This window comes from Anas acuta, chromosome 2 (genome assembly GCF_963932015.1).
Source record: "Anas acuta chromosome 2, bAnaAcu1.1, whole genome shotgun sequence".
In the NCBI taxonomy this organism is placed as follows: Eukaryota; Metazoa; Chordata; class Aves; order Anseriformes; family Anatidae; genus Anas; species Anas acuta.
Window position 1 is genome coordinate 148730010 of NC_088980.1, and position 19610 is coordinate 148749619.

The 19610-nt window shown below is 44.7% G+C and overlaps 1 long non-coding RNA gene across 4 annotated transcripts in view; it reads right to left on the reverse strand.

The window, feature by feature from the left end:
• The window catches only part of LOC137851487 (uncharacterized), a 279957-nt gene extending 262467 nt beyond the window's left edge, over positions 1-17490 (reverse strand). For all 4 annotated transcript variants that reach the window (XR_011093239.1, XR_011093241.1, XR_011093240.1 and 1 more), the window contains exon 1: positions 17128-17490. This is a non-coding gene — a long non-coding RNA (uncharacterized lncRNA). The remainder of the gene's footprint in view (positions 1-17127) is intronic.
• Positions 17491-19610: the final 2120 nt, after the last annotated feature.

A 19610-nucleotide genomic window follows, 5' to 3' on the forward strand; every position in this document is an offset into this window, starting at 1 on the left:
AATAATCTGGTTCACCCTGGTAAGTTTTCTAGGGCTTTGCAATCAAGACCTGGGGGAAGAGTTACCAAAAGAGCAATCATAGGGTAAATTCCCCCTGCTGCCCAGCACCAGTGCGGTGGACACCCTGCTCAGGAGTAGAATGGAAGGCAAACATCTGAGCTCAGGGGAGAGCATTCATCTGTACCTACATTTCTTACAGTTTGAAAGATAGCATTGCTCCCAGCTTGGTTACCCTGCAGAGAAAAGGGTCTATGGGTTTGGGGCAGCATGAGGGCACCTGGGACACCAGGAGGGCCAACAGAGGCCAACCCTAAAGTGGGCTGAGCACCAGCAATGATTGCTGCAGAGCTGTGCAGCCTCATGTGCCAGGTGTGACACGCTGATCATCAAACCCCAGAAAATTGGGAGTCCCGTGATTACTAGGAGCAAATATCTGAGATCCCACTCCAGAGCACAGTGCCCCATTCCTTGACTCCCTGTGTCTGACAGACGAGGCTCAAACAGCAGCAGAGGCTGAAGCCCTGCAGAAGCAGACCAGGGGAGCCCCCACCTCTTGCATCTACAACAAAAAACACTTAATATCTGCACTGCCTGTTGGCAGCATCACTGAAGCTGGGGGGAAATGGTCCAGCAAGCATCAAAAATAAAGCTGTCAGTGTCCCTGAGCAGCAGGCAGGTCCCTGCGCATCTGGGGAGGAGGCAAAGCCTCCTGCTGCTCCAAGCACACCTTGTACATGTGCACTTGGTCTACCCAGGCAGGGACAAACACCCCCAAAAGCAGCACTCTCTCCCTGCTGTCTGTAGGACAGATCCTGCCCGATTTCTCCTTTCAGAGCCCCATCAGGGCAGCCACCCCCCTTCCCGAGCAGCCCAGCCCCACCCGCGCCTCTCCATGCCGCAGCCTTTGCTGCCACCCAGCGCTGCCCCCGCCGGCTGAATAATTCATGGGCAGTAATTTAGCTCAGGCAATTCGCCCTTTTTTGTCTGCAGGTTTAATCATTCGGAGATAAATCGCCCGCATCCCCAGCTTCCCGGACGAGGAATCGTTAGGGGCCAGACCCGTAATTTATTATATTTCGGCAGAGTGAAGGTTTAACTGCTGCGGGGTGGGGTGAAGAGGAAAGGAGCTCTTACAAAGACCGTGAATTAATGCTGCTGAATACTCATCTCTAATCCCCTAGGTGCTCAGAGGAGGAAAGATTGTAGTTACTTGAGGAATGAGGAGAAACTGAGGCACGGATCAGCGGGAGCCTGCATGGGACCCTACATAGCCGAGGCCAGGCATGCCCCTGCAAACCTGTGATTAACCTGATCCTGAAAATGGGTGCTCCCCCACATCATCCTCCCCTCCCGACACCACCCTGACATAAAAATAACAACCAACTCCTACAGAAAGGATTTGCTCAGGAGGTCTCCACGTGGGACCAGGGTGGCAGCAAATAGAGCCCTACCTGGATGCAAAAGGAAAAGTTTATTTACAGGACACCCCCGGGATTAAACAAAGGGCTGGACTTCAGCTCTGCAGTAAGAGCACCCAAGCAGAGCTGAGCCTGGCATTGATGTCTGGCAGACACACACTCCCTTCCCTCTTGACATGCACAGCTAAGAATGGCAAACTTGCAAAATCGTTTTGTCTAAGGGATGAATTCCTTCCTGGTGATCAATGTTAACTCCTGTGGTTGTTGGAAAGGTTTCTGGGCAGTTGGTTTTCTCACGAGGACAATGAAGGAAAACTCGCTTTAGGTTATTTAGTGGATTCTAATCAGTGTTATGGTTGGTAAAATAGTTCATAGGGACTGTAGTCATCACCTCATCAAAAATCAGTTTCTGTGAAACTCTTTGAAGTAATATCTCACAGTCTGTGAGATCTGGGAGAGTCTAATTGTCCCTCCTGGCTTCCTTCTGCACCTTCCTTTAACCTGCTGCCCTGCCACTGTCTGCAGCGAGACCTGCTTCTCCCTTTAAATGCCTTGGTTTGCTCTTTACCCCTTTATCTAAAAGATCACATGAAAAACAAGAGAGGAAAGTATAAAGGGACATATACAAGAGTCAGGAAGAGGAAAAGGAAGAGGAAAACAGAAAAGTGTTGTTTTCTTTAATCTCTCTTTGATTGATATATTCCAGAGATCAGTTTGGGGGGAAAAAAAAAAAAGTTTGTCTAAACCACAATTTTATGATTTGTTTCACTACATAATTCTTATCTAATAAGTGATAATCCTTTTTTAATCAGATGCTTACACTTTAGTAGTACACACTATAAAAGTATAAAGGAGGGAGTAGCAAAGCTGCTATGTTCAGACAATAATTCTGATTTCCGATTAGACAAATTTCTGTTTTCGGTTAAAACATTTTCCTCTCCTCTCCTTTCTCCAGATAGCATTGCCTATTTAATTTGGGAATTGAGATAAACTGGGGTTAAAAAGAAGCTATGTCTCTACATCCCTTGAGGTCCCCTGCACACCCCAAAATATTCAGTCACCACTGAAGACCAGCACATTTCAACCACTTGGAATGCACAAACCTGTCAAAAACCAAACCAAACCAAAACAAAACAAAACAAAACAAAAGAAATACAAACAAACAAACAAACAAAACCACCAGCCTCATGAACAGTCTTTGCAGAGATCGAACCATGTGAGGGCTTGGAGAACTTGTCACTAAAGCACTGCAAAGATGCCAGAGAAATACATTTAGGAAGCAGAATAAACAACAAAGATAGGTGTAGAAACTATGTCCACCAGCTATACGCTACCATAGCTAACCCCAAACCATGCTGAAGAAATGTAAAGCCTTTCAGGCTTTCAGGGGAGTGTATGCTAAAGAGGAAGGGGTTCATGTACATACACTGGTACCTATAACATGAAATGAACCCAACCTGACCCAGTTTAATTGCCCTGGTTCTCACCATCATCAGAGCTTTACCACATCAACAAAAGTGCCAAAAACTTTTGTTTATTTCTGACCCACTAAGGCAGCATCAAGCAGTACTGAATGAAGGCAAGAGACAATAATCCAAAGGGAAATGAAGTGGGGAAGAGGAAAAAAAGGATATCTCTGAGGGATGGCACTCAACGAAGTGTGGAGGTCTCAGACTACATAAAAAAAGCTCTCCTCCAGTGAAGCATAAATGGACAGAGACAGCAAATGATGGTGCAAAGTACCACCAGAACTAACATAAGAATTGATGTAACTTTGCTGGAGGATCCTTTACTCTTGTATGGACCTTGCCTGATCACCTGGACACCATCCTAACATGACTGCATCTCTGCCAGGCCATGGTAACTATCCACTACTGTCACATACATCAGCACTAAGATATCCCTTTTATAGCAAACTGTGCTTAAAAAACTACACAAGGCAGTAATAGCAGGGGAAACACAGCCTTCTTCAGGGAAATCTGCCCATGGGCTCATTGCGCCTCTAGGAATATTTTTAGAGCAGCTTTTTCTGATATAAAGAAACATCCAGCCTAAGATATATATATATATTTTTTTTTTTTGACTCTTTTTCTCACTTGTTCCAGACTGGCCACAAATCAAGATGTTCTCCTGCATTACTCCCCTCCATACCTCTGTCTATATATACTCCAGAAAATGCTTTCTACAGTCTTGGTTCACAAAAGGGTCTGTTTCACTGAACAGTCTCCCCTACATCTCTGGCCGAGATTGCAAAAGGGTCATGCAACCATCATATTTTGGTAGCTATCCACCACTGGCAGATGAGCCTTAGTGAGAACACTTTGAATAGGAGCCCAACCCTTGTCCTGATTTGGCCGAGGCTGGGATTCGGATCCAGGCACTTGCTCGTGTCTTTCTGTTCTCCACTGAGAAAGGGAGAAGAATTTCTTGCAGGCTCCCAAGTCTCTTTTGATGGCAGCCAGAAGGCACTCATTGGCATCCGATCTGATAAACTCTAGCTTGTCTATTTTGGTGTTGTAGGAGCTAGCAGGAATTTCTTGCCTTTGCTAAGGAGTTTCCCATTTCTCAGTGATACTGGGAAGGGGGGATGTGAGTGTCTTCTGTGGATGTCATTGAAAAGCATGTGTGATTCAAGAAAACACTGTCCTCCGAATGCTGGCTGTGTGACTTCGCTCTGGTGCCCCTCACCATGCCTGCTGGCATGAGATGCCTCCTGTCTGAGGGCATGGAGCCTGACCACCAGCAACACAATGCCCTGCACCAAACCACCAAGCACCTCCACCACTGAGCCAACCAGAGGAGACCCAGGTGAGCCAAACAAGGCTAGGACGTGGCTAAGGAAGGTGAAGAATCCAAAGTAAGGTAAAACAAATAGGATTTGTAGTACAAGTCATTTTATGGCAGCATAGAAGAGCATAAGTAACACTAGCATTTAAAGCATTAAACAAGACAGAGCGGATGATAAGAAAGAGTTTAGCCATGAATTTTGGGACTTGGCTTTGCTCATTAGTGCAGATATGGTCAGTGTCTTCAGATCTGGCTTAATTAGAACATGTGACCTTTATCTCACTGCTTGCTTTTGCACCTTTCCAGTGATTACTCTACATAGACATTAGCTACATCCAATGGCAAGAGCACAAATACGGTGTTTTTAAATGCACCAGGAAAGAATTGGGAATAACATACAGTAGTGACACCAGCAGCACCTACCTAAATAGTAAGCAGGCTTAATCCATCCAACTGAAAAAAATAGTAATTGGTTAATAAAAAAAATAGGTATGTGTTTTAGGCATGATATTCCTGTGACAGTCAAGTTTTCCCAAGTAGGTTCACCATGACCACACAGACTCTTTGATTCTGAACACGCATAGTCTTCAAGCTCTCACTTAAGCTTTAGGTGATCCCAAAGATAATCAGCCAGGTATTAGTCTATGTGAATTATCTTTGGCTTCTACTCATTAATGGGAAACAAAGGCTTCAGGGGCAGTGAAGTAGACAACAGGAGGACTCATTGACCCATTTGGCTGCATGCATATTGGTTTTTGACACTTGACTACTTATAACAGATGCAAAGGCCAAAAAAAAAAAGGAAAGCTTTAGGGATACTAGAGTTCCTTTTAGTCACATACAATAAAAATGTGCCTAAAATACTGCATTTCTCAGATCAGCAATTAACATGATCAACATTTTTGCTGCAAGAAATCATTTCTTTCTACAGGAGAAAAAAATAAAATATTCTGAGCTAAAGGGAAGAAATTCTTTCTCTTTTATGCGTCTCCTCTGCCAGCTTAACTATAAAGGGACAGAATTAAGACTTCAAGTCTTGGATTATCAACAATGCTTGGTATTTATGGAGCCTTTCAATATGTTTAATTCTGTAGTAAGTCTGTGTGTAAAATACTGTGATAAATCCTTTGCTGATGTAAATTTTCATCACTTCATTAATTCCATGTTAAAAAAGGATTGGCTGATTTTCACTGAGGAGAATGACTGGTCATATACTTAGCTGGTGGAAAGCTGGTAGGTCAATTGTAGGAAATTTGTCATGCCAGATAATAATATTGGAGAAGTAAGAAAGGCAGAGAAAAGCATTTTGCACCTCTAGTGGCACTCCAACTGGTTTGATCTGTAATTTAATTAATTTATAATAGAAGAGAATCTAATTTTTTATGTGCTCTGGAAAGCAGATGTATATATATAATATATTTCAAGCATCACATCTGAGACTTAAATAAAAAGTCAATATTTTCAAGTGGGGAAAATATCTATCATCAGGAAAGAAAAATATTTACACTAATTTTCTTCATATTTTCCAACCCACATTTGGGCAAATCAAATCACATGATGCTTTGGCTCTGTAGAAACCTTCTCTCCCAAATATAAGAGCAAAGGTTCCCGTTGGAAAAGCCATTTGAAAGCGAGCCACATCCACTTCAGGACTGTGGAGTTGTTCTGCACAGGAGCCCCACAGATGCAGGGCCAAACACCTCAGCCAAATATTTTAGCCTCAGTACAGGCTTTTGAAGATGTCAAGTCAGAACTTCAGTATGTGTGCACCTGCCTTTACTACACAGTAAAGCCAAGGAAATCTCATTACTGCTGTAGAATCTAGATATCCTCATCACAGGCAAATTTTCGTTATATGGAAAGAGAACAAAAAAAAATGTATAAAATAAATCAACCTCACTTGGAAGACTTTACATGTACTAAATTTCTTATTTCCACAGAGGAAAGAGAATTTTTTATTCAAAAAGAGAAAGGTTTTGTATACAAATATTACTCCTGCACCAGCCAAATCAAAAGGAGTTGCTTCTATTTAGAGGGAGAGTGTCATGCCTTCGAGGAGCAGTACTATGTCAGGGACAGGAAGGGACTGATCAGTGTCACATCGGAGACAGTAAGTTCTACAGCATATTCTGGAAACAATAAATTCTCTTGCATGTGCAGTGCAGGTATGTGTTCAACCATTAACACACAGTAAGGCAGCGCTCAGTCAACATCAACTGCTGCTCTCACACAATATAGTCCTGCCCTTTCTGCACGCCTCAAGAATATAAACTACAACAAAACCAGAGCTATGTGTTGTTACTACATGGGAAAGAAGCTTCTGAAGTACTGAGGATTAAATTATTCATTTTGACAAACACTTACAAACCCACGATTGTATGTACCATTGTGATATGAAGAATTCTCTTTCCTCCTTGCAGACCAGGAGGCAAAGTCAGTGTCATACAAGCATGAAGCTTAATATCTGCTTTGACCAGCTTGTCAGCTATTTACATCCAAGGCTATGATTATTACCATTGGCTATTTAAGAATATGCTATTTTTTCCCACATCTGTTACAAATGTCTATGGCAAGCATTTAGCTCTTGCCGGGAATCATAGAATATCCCAAATTGGAAGGGACCCACAAGGATCATCCAGTCCAACTCCTGGGTCCTCAAAGGACCACCCAAAAATCAGACTATGTGTCTGAGAGCATTGTCCAAATTCTTCTTGAACTCTGTCATGCTCAGTGCTGTGACCACCGCCCTGGGGAGCCTGTCCCAGTGCCCGACCACCTCTGGGTGCAGAACCTTTCCCTAACCCCCAGCCTGACCCTTCCCTGTCCAAGCTCCATGCTGTTCCCTCGGGTCCTGTTGCTGTCCCCAGAGAGCAGAGATGAGAAGTTCCAGAAGTTTAAGCTCCAGAAGTTTAAGGCGCAGCCTCTGCTGGTCTTGGTGACGTGAGATGCACCCTCCACATCACCATTGAGCGGTTTCCAGCCCAACAGCGCCTGGTTCAGACCTCCAGCATCCCACAGACCAAACCACCCCACCCAGAAATCTTTGAATCAAGCGCGTCATTTCTCAGTTTGCGCAAACACGTGCGCACGAACAGGCAGAGGAACACCAGGGAGGTTAACATCTCCCTTCGCACATGCTCAGCCAGCCAGAAGGACTGACACAGGCTTGCGTCACTGCAGGAAACAAGCAGCGGCTTGGACCACAACAGACGCTCGCAGTCTGGCATCCCTTTGGAGCTCTTGTGACTTCTTGTCCTCCCCACAAGACAAGAGCCCCCTCTTTGTGTTTGTCTGCCCTGCGTGGCAATGGGGGCCTGAGGCCTCGTTCAGAGGTTTGACATCAGCAACATGAGTGCAAAATAAAGCAAGAGCTGGCTGCTCTCCAAGGATTCATCTCGCTGATGTCTCAGCTGTGCCAGTTGGAGTTAGTTATCGAGGACAAGCCACAGGAACTACCATGAATGCCGACAGGACTGGAAACGTCTTATATGGAGTAAACAGGAACTGCAGAGCCTTGGCTGGACCCATTTGATCTTTGTGGTGTGGGAGAAGACATGGTGCAGTTTGCTTGGGCATGGTCTTCCTCTTCTTCAGCCCAGGAGGCAACGCTCAGAGACTGCTAATGCAATGAGTAAAAAGTGAAGCATTTCAAAAAAAAATCAGAAATCAGAAAGATTTGCTATCTTTCTTCAAACTGTGTGTGTTTCTTTCCACCTGTTTCATCTCTAACCTAGACCAAGTCTTCCCTTCTTAGCCTGCCCCTCCATGTGCAAGGTCAGCACCCTAGGTTTGGGGCTCACCTCCACTTCCAAAACTGCTACAGTTGTGATAACTAACCCAACAGCACTCTAGAGAAGAGGAGATCCTGCAAACTATGGGAGTAGTCATTATTTTTTATCTTGAACCCACCTTAACCCCATCTGAGAGCTGCCAGCTACTAGGTACACAAACGGCTTCTTGGGATGAATCATCAGGAGGCTGCAGGTTTGCCTGTGGTGGGACAGTTCCCTGCCTGGCACACAAAGATGCTGAAAGTTCAGTCTGACTCGCCACTGAAGAGGCAATTAATACAAGCAGGACCATATATTCTCTGTAACCTCCTTAAAGCCACGTTCATGTGTCCTTAGTGGAAATATTCCCAGCATAGATAAGAAATTTTTAAGTTTCTTTGTGTCCTGTTCACTGCAGCATCAACATGCTGCAAGGAGCCAACCAGCCCGAACGTGGTGGGCAAGACACAGCACTCAGCTTGTGCAGCCTTTCTTCAGGCCTCCAAACACGTGCCCTGCAGACCCTGACATACTCGTGTGCACAAAGCATCACCAGGGATCGCAGAATGACATGAAACGGGAACATGCTGACCTTCTGGATGCTTTAAACTCCGGGCAGCACCAGAGAGAAAACATATTAGTCAATAATATGATCTTCTTGGGAGACTTAAGATGAAAAAGAGTAAAATGCACCATTTAAGCCTGACAGTTGTTACCAAACCCACACATCTCTCCTTACCTCCCTGCCATTGATTTATGAATCAGATGCCTCGTCCTCGGACAGGCGCACACATGTTTCACATTGACACAGGTTTTCTTTCCCACACGTCTCTGCTGTGGAAGGTGACCATTTGAACCCATTAATTTACCATACAAAGTGAGCGTGTTCTCCTCTCTGGTGCCCTGCAAAGCTCAAGTTAAGGGCAGGAGAGTAGAAAAGGCTCTTGGTTTGGGGGAAGGACAGGAGGAGGGAAGAAAGCACGCCAAAAGGCTATACTTTAACCCAGAACAACTCGCCTTCCCTTCAGCCACAACATGTGGTGTACACATGATTTGGATGCAGCAAAACAGCTCATTATTTCACACAAACCAAACTGAGGATGCCTGTGGCTCTGATGGGTCCCCAAGTCAACCTGAGCATGGGGGTGCAACTTGCTGCAGCTTTTCCCTACCAGAAACATCTGGAGGGCCTCCAAGCTCCCACACTTTGTTTTGCTGTGCCACAGACTCCAAAATCTTGAAGGTAAAGTGGCTCAGATCAGCTAGGTGAGAGAGGCCGAAGACAAATTTCCCCTGGCTTCAGCCCTCTTCCTTCATCTCCTGTCTCCATCACCCAAGTACCCTCAGAAGGTCCTACCTGTGGGACACTGGCAGACTGAGAGGAGCAAATCAGGCTACTTTGTTCTCCACTCTAAGAGCACATATTTTGGTATGAAAAAGGCAAAAATTTGTGATGGTGGTGAGGTGAAATGCAGCTTCACGGGTAAAGGACAAGTGCTGGCTTCCAGAACACCACTGCTCCCTGCTCCACTTCTCCATGTCAAAACCCCATTTGTGCTCCATCACCACAGTGCCTGGTCCCACATGAAATATTTTTACTCATATGGGAGGCTAAAGGACACTCACGGCTCATTCATAATGTCCTCTCTTCTTCCCAGAGAAGTCAGTGAAAAAGAGGGAAATTTGCACCAACTTCAGACTTACCCTCAGACCTTACTGATGTTAGAGGCAGGGAATGACTGTGCTTGTGGCCAGAGAAGAAATGGAGGGGAGGAAGCAGCGAAAAATAATTGGTGGGTGGATGCCTTTAAGGAAATACATGCATGGTTAAAAGCAATTTCATGGCCAATATATAAATTTTTCCAAGAACTTCAGAGGAGAAGATATGTTCATGATGAGCCAAGGAAAGAGGAGAAAAAAATAAATATATTCACATGTCTTTGTTAAAGCCCCTAAAATGAGCAAAAAATCCTTCCAGGGAACTTTGGGGTTCTTTGTAACATTTCACAGAGCAGCATCTGCCACCCCAAATTGTGGTGGAAATTAATAACATGAAGATGTTCAGTGCTCTCCAATCCCACTGACAGCCCTCTGCAACTGCCTGCAAACCAGGCCCATAATTAGCAGCCATACGCTGTGGATGGAAAAAATCCCCGCCAACTATTACTAGAATGCAGTAACGTTACTTCCAAGGGATTTTGAGATACATCCAGAGCGAGGGAGACCTGACTCATTTCTTGTATTCCATTTTTGGCAGGAGGAAGTGGGGAAAAGGGCTTAGACTCAAAGTGCCAAGTACCAAAAGAAAATGATAAACCTGTCGTGCAGAAGTTGGACACAGCAGGTCACTCACTACGGGGCATGTGGGGAAATCATTTGTGTCCCTTCCTCACCACTTCCCAATGCCAAAAACCTCAACTGATGTAAATTATCCTTCCTCCTTTGACTTCAGTGGCATTGTGCCAGTTTGCAGCAGCTGAGGATGTGACACAACCATTTTCACTCTCTGCAAATGTCGACGAAGTTATGCAAAAATTCAATGAAAAGCATCTGAAAAATAACCAATTTTGAACTATGTCCTATTTGGGGAATTTATTTTAAAACTCCACATAAGAATTTGAGGTCTGACATCCTGCTGGGATAATGTGGCCGATGGCATTGCTTTTTACATGAGCCCATAAAAGAGCCTTTTTAAATCTTTTCTTCTCCTGACCTTGTGTTTAAGGTATTACAGGGGTGGGTGATAAACAGGCAAATAAATTGTTACAGCCAACAAGAAAAAGGACCGTCACCACCACGCCACTGCTGAGCTTGGGTGTTATCTCAGGCAATCAAAACTTTAAAGGGAAGGAGCCAGCTGCAACAAAACCACAGGCTGTGAGAGCCTCCCGTGTCCTTGTGCCCATATGGCTGCAGCATGCAGGGAGGGGAACGCCTGCAGCCGCTGCCACCAGCCCACACGGGGCCAAGCCTCCCGGCACAGCCCTGTGTTAGCAGGAAAGAAATGTGCCTGAGATCCTTTAGGACTCCTGGGAGACCCCTGTTAGCACAGGGTGGGCTGGAAGAGCTGCTGACCCCATCCTTCTCACATCCCACGGCCATCCTTTGTTCTAAAACTGAGATGCTCTTGAAGCAATGGTGCCAGAAATACCCTTATAAACCAGAATTATTCAATACCTGAGTTATGTAAGGAAATCACGTTGGAGAATTCAGTGGCAAGGACCTCATCTAAACACCCCTGAATGCCGCTGGCCCTTGCTGTGCTGCAGCAGTACCTCCAGAGGTGTCTCTGCAACTCCACAGCCAGTTAAATGGCACATTCCTGGAGCTGCTCTAAAAGCCTGGCTTTGTAAAATTTTCCTTATAAAGCACAAATTATAGGGACATAAAATTGTCTTTCAGTGAACAGCCAAAGGTTGATAAACTAACAACACCTGGTTCTCTCCCCTGATATCCCATTGATGCAACCCCTTTAACCACCTGCAAGGGAACACAGTCTCCTGGTTATCCACAGTTTTGGATCCTTTCACTGGAAGCAGAGCTAATGAAATATAGCAAGCTGCCCAGGGACAGGACACAGGCACTGGTTTAACACCACAAATCACCCTTCTCCTGCTGCCCCACAAGTCTGCTCTGCTCCCTGTAGCCTCCAAGGGCCAAAGGAATTCCTGCTTTGGTGACAAAGCCAACAGGAGGCACGAAGAGGTTTGATGCAATATCCAAGATAATGGTAGAAGTCCAAGGGAAATAAAACCTAGGAGTCCTGCCTTCCCGATATCTATGTAAAAAGCACTTCTGTTGTAAAGAGTCTTCTTTTATACTTTTGCAGCATTCACATATACCTGTGAAACAGTTCCAGGAAATGAAATGACATACGTAAATCATCATCATTTGTGTTTTTGTGATTAGGAACATGAGTGGCCCTTCCCTAACCTAGGAAAGGGTTGTAAGCCCTGACTTTGTACCTGTACATTCACTTGAAGCAAAAGTATCCATCCATCTATGTGTGCACACACCACTTACATAGAGGGGAACTGCTAATGCTCTATCTTCCCAAACATCTTGTGTCACATTTTATTTTATTTTATTTTATTTTATTTTATTTTATTTTATTTTATTTTATTTTATTTTATTTTATTTTATTTTATTTTATTTTATTTATTCATTTTTTCTCCAACAGTGCAGGCTTCCTAGTGCCTAGTGCGTTTAGGATTCAGATCCTAAAGCAATTGTCAGCGAGCCACCATGGGAGCCAGCACCCATTTGTGGGTGAAGGATGCAAAGGGATGGCATCATCACAGCCGGGGGCGATAGGTCCTGAGTGACCCCCAGACAGGCAGGAGGTGGCTCACAGCACTGCTGAGGGGATGTTAATCCAATCCTAGCCCACAGTAAGAGCTGTGTCTATGTGCTCTCTGTGCCACTTTGCAATGCTGCAGACATCCTCCCTCCTTAAAGCAGCAATTTCTCTTCTCCGGGCTTTCTTGTACAGCATTTAATGTCAGTGCCAGGGCTCTTTCTCCAAAATGTCTGACAGAGCCACGATACTTGCCAGATATCTGAGGGAGACACTGATTTCATGTGGTAAATACACAGAAAAAGTCTTTAAAAATAATATTTAATTTCGTCACATCAGCTATATGATATCAATCTCACCTACAAAACCTACAGAGCTGGGGCAAAAATGCTGGGCACATGAGTTTTGTGCACAGAACCAAAACACCAAGGGGCAGCAAAATGTGGGATCTGGAGTCTGGGGAGGCTGCTTGAGCCCTGGGTTTTTGCCTCCAATCCAGAGCTCGAGTCCTCAGCCAGCAGATGCTTATTTAACTCATGTCAAGATCTTGGCAGGCAGTCTGACATTTTCAGAAGATAACTGCAGTTAATAGCACAGATCTACTTAATCACTTCAGTCAGGACAGAATGACCCAGTGTCATCTTCTGATCTGATTTATGAAATGATGGCATTGAATAGGATAAAGTAACTGGCTGCTACGGTGTTGATGACATGATGTTCCTGCAGTGCTCAAACACATGCTTTTGGGGAGAGGCATAGGGAGATCTAACAAGGTTGCAGAGACAGATGGTCACATCCTCCTCAAGGGCCCCAGCCTGGCACATTAAAATCCCAAGAAACAACATTTTGAAAGCTTTTTTTTTTTCTTCCCCACAAGGCAAAATTTGACTTTGAAAACTTGCATCACCACTCTAAGAGAAAACATGGAGGCAAAAATAAATAAATGGGGAGATGTAGGGATTATTTCCAGCCCTCCTTCCTTCTACAGCATCACCCCCACTGATAGTTAATAAACATGGTTGTCTCCTTACTGCAGTGCCTGTACTGTCACCTTCAGGCCTGCTCCTTCAAAGAAGTGACCTCAGAAGCTCTACCACAGGCTTTGGGGTCCCCCTCTGAAGGGATGAACAGGTCCAATCCCTAAACATCTTCTAAACCAGTAGTTTTCAACCTAGAACATATGGAACAAGCAGTGGTGGGCTAGGAGTAACTTAAATGGTGCCCATGAAATGCTTTGTGTCAAAAAAAAAAAAAAAAAAGTTTTTTTTCATATGTCAACAGGTGTTTTGTAATGCCTATGGAGAACACCGGTAACTCATCAATTGGCAGAAAAAGGTTGTGATTAAATTTTTGTCTTTGCTGTTGTACATTTTGTCATTATACACAGTTTGTGATCATAGCTTAGCACAAGAGTCCTGTTCCGGTGATTTCATTCACCTCCCAGCAGTCATATACTGGTACAAATCAAGCTGTTCTGCAGATTTTTCCTCAAAAATCGATATGGTCCAATCACCTAACGTCACAGCTCCACCGACTTCAGGCTATCCAGTCCCTGCTGTTTGAAATATATTTTCCCCACTGTTTTTTCACCTCCTTGGTTCTGCAGATACCTTACAAGTGAAGTGTCAGGGCCGTGAGTGTATATCACATACCTGTGCTGGTTTAAGTTTGTCCCTTCAGCAAAAGGTGGTAACAGAAAACCAGGATTGAAACCAGGATCACTTGAATTATCTAAGGAATGGCTATGGCCACCTAGGTTCCCCGTGTAGTCACAGGTGCCTTCAGAAAGTCATTGATCTTGTCTGCCTAACCATCATATGGTAGGATGAATCAATGTAGAGGAACATCTCTCTCTACATCTCTCTACATAGAGAGCTTAGATGAGATTCCTGCTTTGATGAAGCTGAGGGTAGATTTGATTAGCCCAACACAAAAAGACTTGCCAGAAATGAAGGTGTTTGGGGGAACCCATCACCCTTTAGGTACCTTCATCTTCATCTCTTCAACATCCAGTTCCTTCCATTGCATATTGCAAAGTGCCAGTGTAGCCATCCTTGACTGCCCAAGAGCATGATGAACACAGGGAAAACTCTGTCCTGGCCAGGCTGCCTCCTCCCTTCCCTCTGCTCTAGCTGCCACCGCTGCTGGGCATGAAGTCACTTTAATCCCAACTGAGGCTGCACCTGGCCTTTTGTTGGCCAGAGCCAAGCAGTGAGATGCAAGAGCTAAGAATGCACCCCGTCTTCTCAGCACGCCATTTTGCAGAGATTTCCTCACACCTAGACTTTATGTTTGTTTGTTTGTTTGTGTGTGTGTGTGTTTTGTTTTGTTTTGTTTTGTTGGTTTTTACCATGATTAATTTTTACTGTTTTTATTTTATTTATTTGTTTGTTTCTGAAAGATTCAATGTATTATTTCTAAACACACTCATGATTTTGGGGACCATAATCACCAGGATGCTATCTAAGTGAAGTTCTGAATAATAAGGGTCATGTTATTTCAACCACTGACTATTACAGAAATGAAAGACAGATGTGGGGAAAAGTTTTTTAACTGCAGTCAAAATAATGCCCTAAAAACTAGAATGACTTTTTAGTGTTCGTGTTGCTGAATCTTTAGGTTTCGTATCATGGAAAACCATGTGATAAGGTCCCTGCACAAGATGCCAGGCATTTCCAGGCAAGCCATACAGACTGCAGTATCATTAATTTAATTTTCCACTACTCGACTCTTCTCCTGACTGAAAAATCAATGCTAATAAGGAGCTTTGGGAAAAGACTGTGTTGGTGCTTGATCTTGTATGGACTAATTTTAACCTGCTATCAAATGACTAAGTGGCTTTAAAGCACCTATAAACCCAACAAAGAGATTTTTAAACGTCTCTTTCCCAAACGGTGCTCTCTGCTGATGAAGACATCTAAATGCATGAGGATGGGTTTATGTGTGCTACCTCAGCCTCTCCGTCAGGAGCACTGGGGACGATGGCCAAAGTCCTGTGCTTTGGCTGCGCCATCCCCGGCGCTTGCGTGCAGGAAGGCACCAGGCGCTGCAGCTGGCAAAGAGCAATTTCAAGCAGTCAGAGACACTAATAGCATCCGAATCGGCTGTAGCTGGAAGAAAAGTGCGCCGTGCTATCTGCTCATTCGGATAAATTGCCTGCTAGAGCAATAACCGAAGCTGAAGAACAAGCGTGGTTTTAAGCAATAGCTAAGACAGGGTAAAAAACAACACCACAAGTAGTCTTAATGTTGCTCTTGAGCATCCCCTCCAGCACTGAGCCGTGGTGCCTGCCTCTGCTTTCAAGGTCTTTGGGGAGGCAGCCCAGGGGGACACAAGGCACCCAGGAGACCATTCCCCACCTCTGGGAGCTGCAAGACAGAGCTTTGCTGAGTCACACAGCCTTTCCCCACCTTTTAGCAAACTTCCCATCAAAAATAGCCACGTGGCCACATTACCTTACTTTAAGTCATGCCACAATACCTGTTCACTTGGGGACACTGAGTCATGTCCAGAAGACAACAGTTAGCTGAATTAGGGTATGATCTTTCCTGAGGAACTTTCTTCATTTCACAACTATTCTTCATTTTTTTCTTCTGTTCCACCCTGCATCCCAACATGTAGCCACTCTATTTCTGTTGATCTAAGCACCAGACAAGCAACCCTATTTCTTACTTTTTATACAGCTCCTAAAATTAAATCAAAGGTCCTGAGGTACCACTCAAATACAAATAAACACACAGACATTGTTAGCAGATTTTTAGAAAGACACAGCCAGCTTTGCTTGCTAAAGATGCACATGTTGGTATGATTAACATTGGAAAGTGCCTATGAATTTTTCGAGAAAATTCAAGGCTTCCAGTGGACAGCTTATTCACTGAATATTTACTGAACTTTCAAAGTCGGATTAAGTTTCCTTTTCTTTCTATTCAGCACCTTTGACCATGAAAAGAGGGATAGGAAAGGATGGATCCAGGTTTAAATATTCACTCAGCCTGGAAAGAGCTCAGATATTATTTCCCTCATTGCAAAATTGCCACTTAACACCCAATTTCAATATTCCCTCCTAAACAGGGTAATTAATTTAAAATATTGACTGCTATTAGTACATATAAAAACAAACAAACAAACAAACAAAAGCAAAAACACATGGCTGTGGAATACAGCAGTTTATCCCAGCTAAACATCAATGCCTTACCATTGTGAAAAGAGTGAGGAGAAACCAAACTCCACGACATCAATCCAGCTTTTAACATTGAGATCCCTACTGATAACATCACGGCAGGTAGTTTATCAGCAAGATTACTAACTCCTAACAGGGAGTCTATGGTGAGGTTATCATCCTGCCAGAACCCCTTTTCATTTTCCCAGTGCCTCTCTTTCATCCAAGCAATAACAAGCCTGACAGAGACCACTCCAAACCCCACAAGGCTAAGCCCAGAGGGGTGAGGGCTCCTCTGAAAGGCTCTGTACACTGAGGACTTGCCAGCTACCTTCTCCCTTGCATGTGAACCAGCATCATGCTATGCCTTGACTACAGCTTCCCTTTGATGAGGCAGCTCTCAGGTATCTGTTGAATAGTGCCGCAACCTATGGCTCATACAGAAAACATGGCCATGGTCTTCTGTTGGTACCGTGTTCAGCAAAAGCATGGCATTTGGCTGTTCAGTTATCAGAAAAGCAGCTGCTGGGTGTGTGCATGGAGCTAGGCCATACACCCCCAGTCACACCAGGCGAGTCCAGCCCATCACACATCACCACATGCTGGCATCCTCATCTTAACCTGCCTCACCTCTGCTCCAAACATGGCCAGATCACCCACCAGAGACACATCTGCCTCTGTGATGGCTCAACTCACCTGCTCCAGGCTGCATGAGCTCCCCAGTATGCTGTGCACAGGCCTTCCAAAATTCCACAGCTCCAATATTTCCATGGTTGTATCATCACTGGTTCTCTTGTCCGCACCCTGCAGGCCAACACTCGCCGTTCTGCCCCAGAGATCGACCCTGAGTGCATAAAAAGGAAAGGGAAGGCAATTGGGAAGGGGCTGCTCCAGACCAGATCTCGAACCCCAGCACCTGGGGTGGCTCTGGGCCAGCAGCACATCACAGCTGGCAGGTGGGCCCCAGCCTCGGGGTCTCCACCAACACAGAGCCATCAGGCTGGAAAACAAACCCACAGCTAACAGCACAGCGCCAAAGCCTGTGCTCCTGCTGCAGTGAGTTACATGACATGGAAAAAACTATATATAGGAAAAGTTAGTTGCTTTCTGACAATTTCCCAAAACAGCTACCATTCTTTTTTTGGGTTATCGTATAAATCATTGCTCTCACCCACCCTTAGATCATCATGCAGCAGGAAAATGGGATGAAGCTGAGAGATAATAAAACCCTGGCAAGACTCCAGCCACGATTGGACTTTCGTAACGAGCACGACCAGCGTTACAGCAGTAAATATTTAAAGTTATTTTTGAAATGAGGTCTCAGGAAAGATATAAACTCTCATGATTGGAGGCATTAGCTAACCTCTAATTACAGAGGGAGGAATGGAAACTTTTTTGGAGATAAGGGATAACCTAACTGCTTGGTGCAGGGTTTCTTGGAACGCACTCTGACCGCCCCACTCTGGTCAATGTCAAAATCCTGGGCTAGAAGGCTCATAGGTCTAAGTGAGCTTAGCAGTTCCTAAATTCCTAGAAATGCAATTGTAGCTTATACTTTGCTTGCTACAAACATTTGAACAAAATCATAGAAATATATTATTATATAAATCAGATGTTTTGTTGCAGGCCAACCATTACCATAACTACCATTTTTTTTCCCTCAGGAGTTGCAATTAATAGTTTGTCCGTTACAAACATCTGGTTTTTATTTAATGTATACATTATATATATATATACACATGCACAAAAATCAGATGCTGAAAAATATTTTTTAAAGTGCGTATGAGACAACTTGTAGTATATGAGACAGCTAAAGTGAGAAAACAGTTCCCCAGCACAGGAGAACTGAGCTCAAACACCTTCACTTATTTTCCTGGTGCAGTTTATTGGCAAAGTCCATGCATGTACCAATTCACAAGATGATCTGTTCAATTCACTGGAACTCTTTATTACACAGCCTGCTTTGCTTCACTTTCCTCCTAGTAGTGTTGGATCCATTTATGGTTTCATTGCAAACTTCTCAGCAACTTATTTTCACCACTGATTTTGTTATGGACAAGAGGTCTCCCACTTGGGTTGGGGCCTTTAATATCAACTCTTCATGGTATTTCTGAGTTAGGGTCAGAGTGGACCCGGGCAGACCCCATGTTGAAGCCCATCACATCTGTGCCCCAGGAAGAGCAAGGCCAGGGCCTAGGCCAGCAGCAGGGGCAGCAGTTGAAGGACGAGGAGGAGCAGAAACCAGTGAAAGGCACAGGCAGACATCAGTGCAACTGAACACTGGTGGGTTCAGGGTAAGAAAAATGAGGCAGAAACCAGATTTGTCAAGGAAAAGGCAGAAGGAATACTCACAAGCTCAGCAGCAGTCAGTCAAGTAGTGAAGATCTTTTTTTGTGGTAATTTTGTGGTGCTTTTGTGGTACCTGCTTTCTGGGACACCATCATGGCCACCATGCACCACAGTTTGCACCCGGTCAGGCTTTAGGACTGCTTTGGGACTGTCTCACAGTGTCTGGGCCCCATCCAGCCTTAGCTATAGGCACATGGTCTACCAAGCCTTCTGCTTTCAGTCTGCCAAGGCAGGCATGTGTGGGGTAGTTTGTGGGTTTGTTCCTGGGTTTGGGCAAGTCTTCCGTAAAGGAGGTCCTAAAGATGCTTCTCATAGAGGAGGAAGTTTATGGTGGTCCTCAGATCTACAGCTTCAACACAAGAACGTTTCACCTGCTGCCCACGTGCACTTTCTCTTCCTGTAGCAGGTCACCAAAGGAATGTAATGATGGACCACAAACCTCCACCCCCCAGCATCTAGTGTTCTTTGGGTGATCTTTCAGTGATCTCAGTGCCCTGGAGAAGGGGTAAGATGAGGGATGTCACAGGAAACCAGCACACAGGACCAGAATAGATGTGCTTGGCCAACCAGCACTGATCCAGTAACGTAAACCATTGTGTAGACAAGTGAGAGGCCAAGCTGAGCCGTGACCAGAAGAAAGCAGCAGTCTGCAGAAGAGGTGCAGACTGCCCAAATTCTGATCCCCTTACACAGCCCCCAGGAGCTGCTCCGGTGCAGCACGGAGCAGGCATCTTGCTCCAGCAGGGGCTGAGAACACCAAGCCCTTTGCTAACAAGAGAAATCAATTGGAGAGTGGGGGATATTCCTAACCTGAGGCTAGTCAGGCCTCA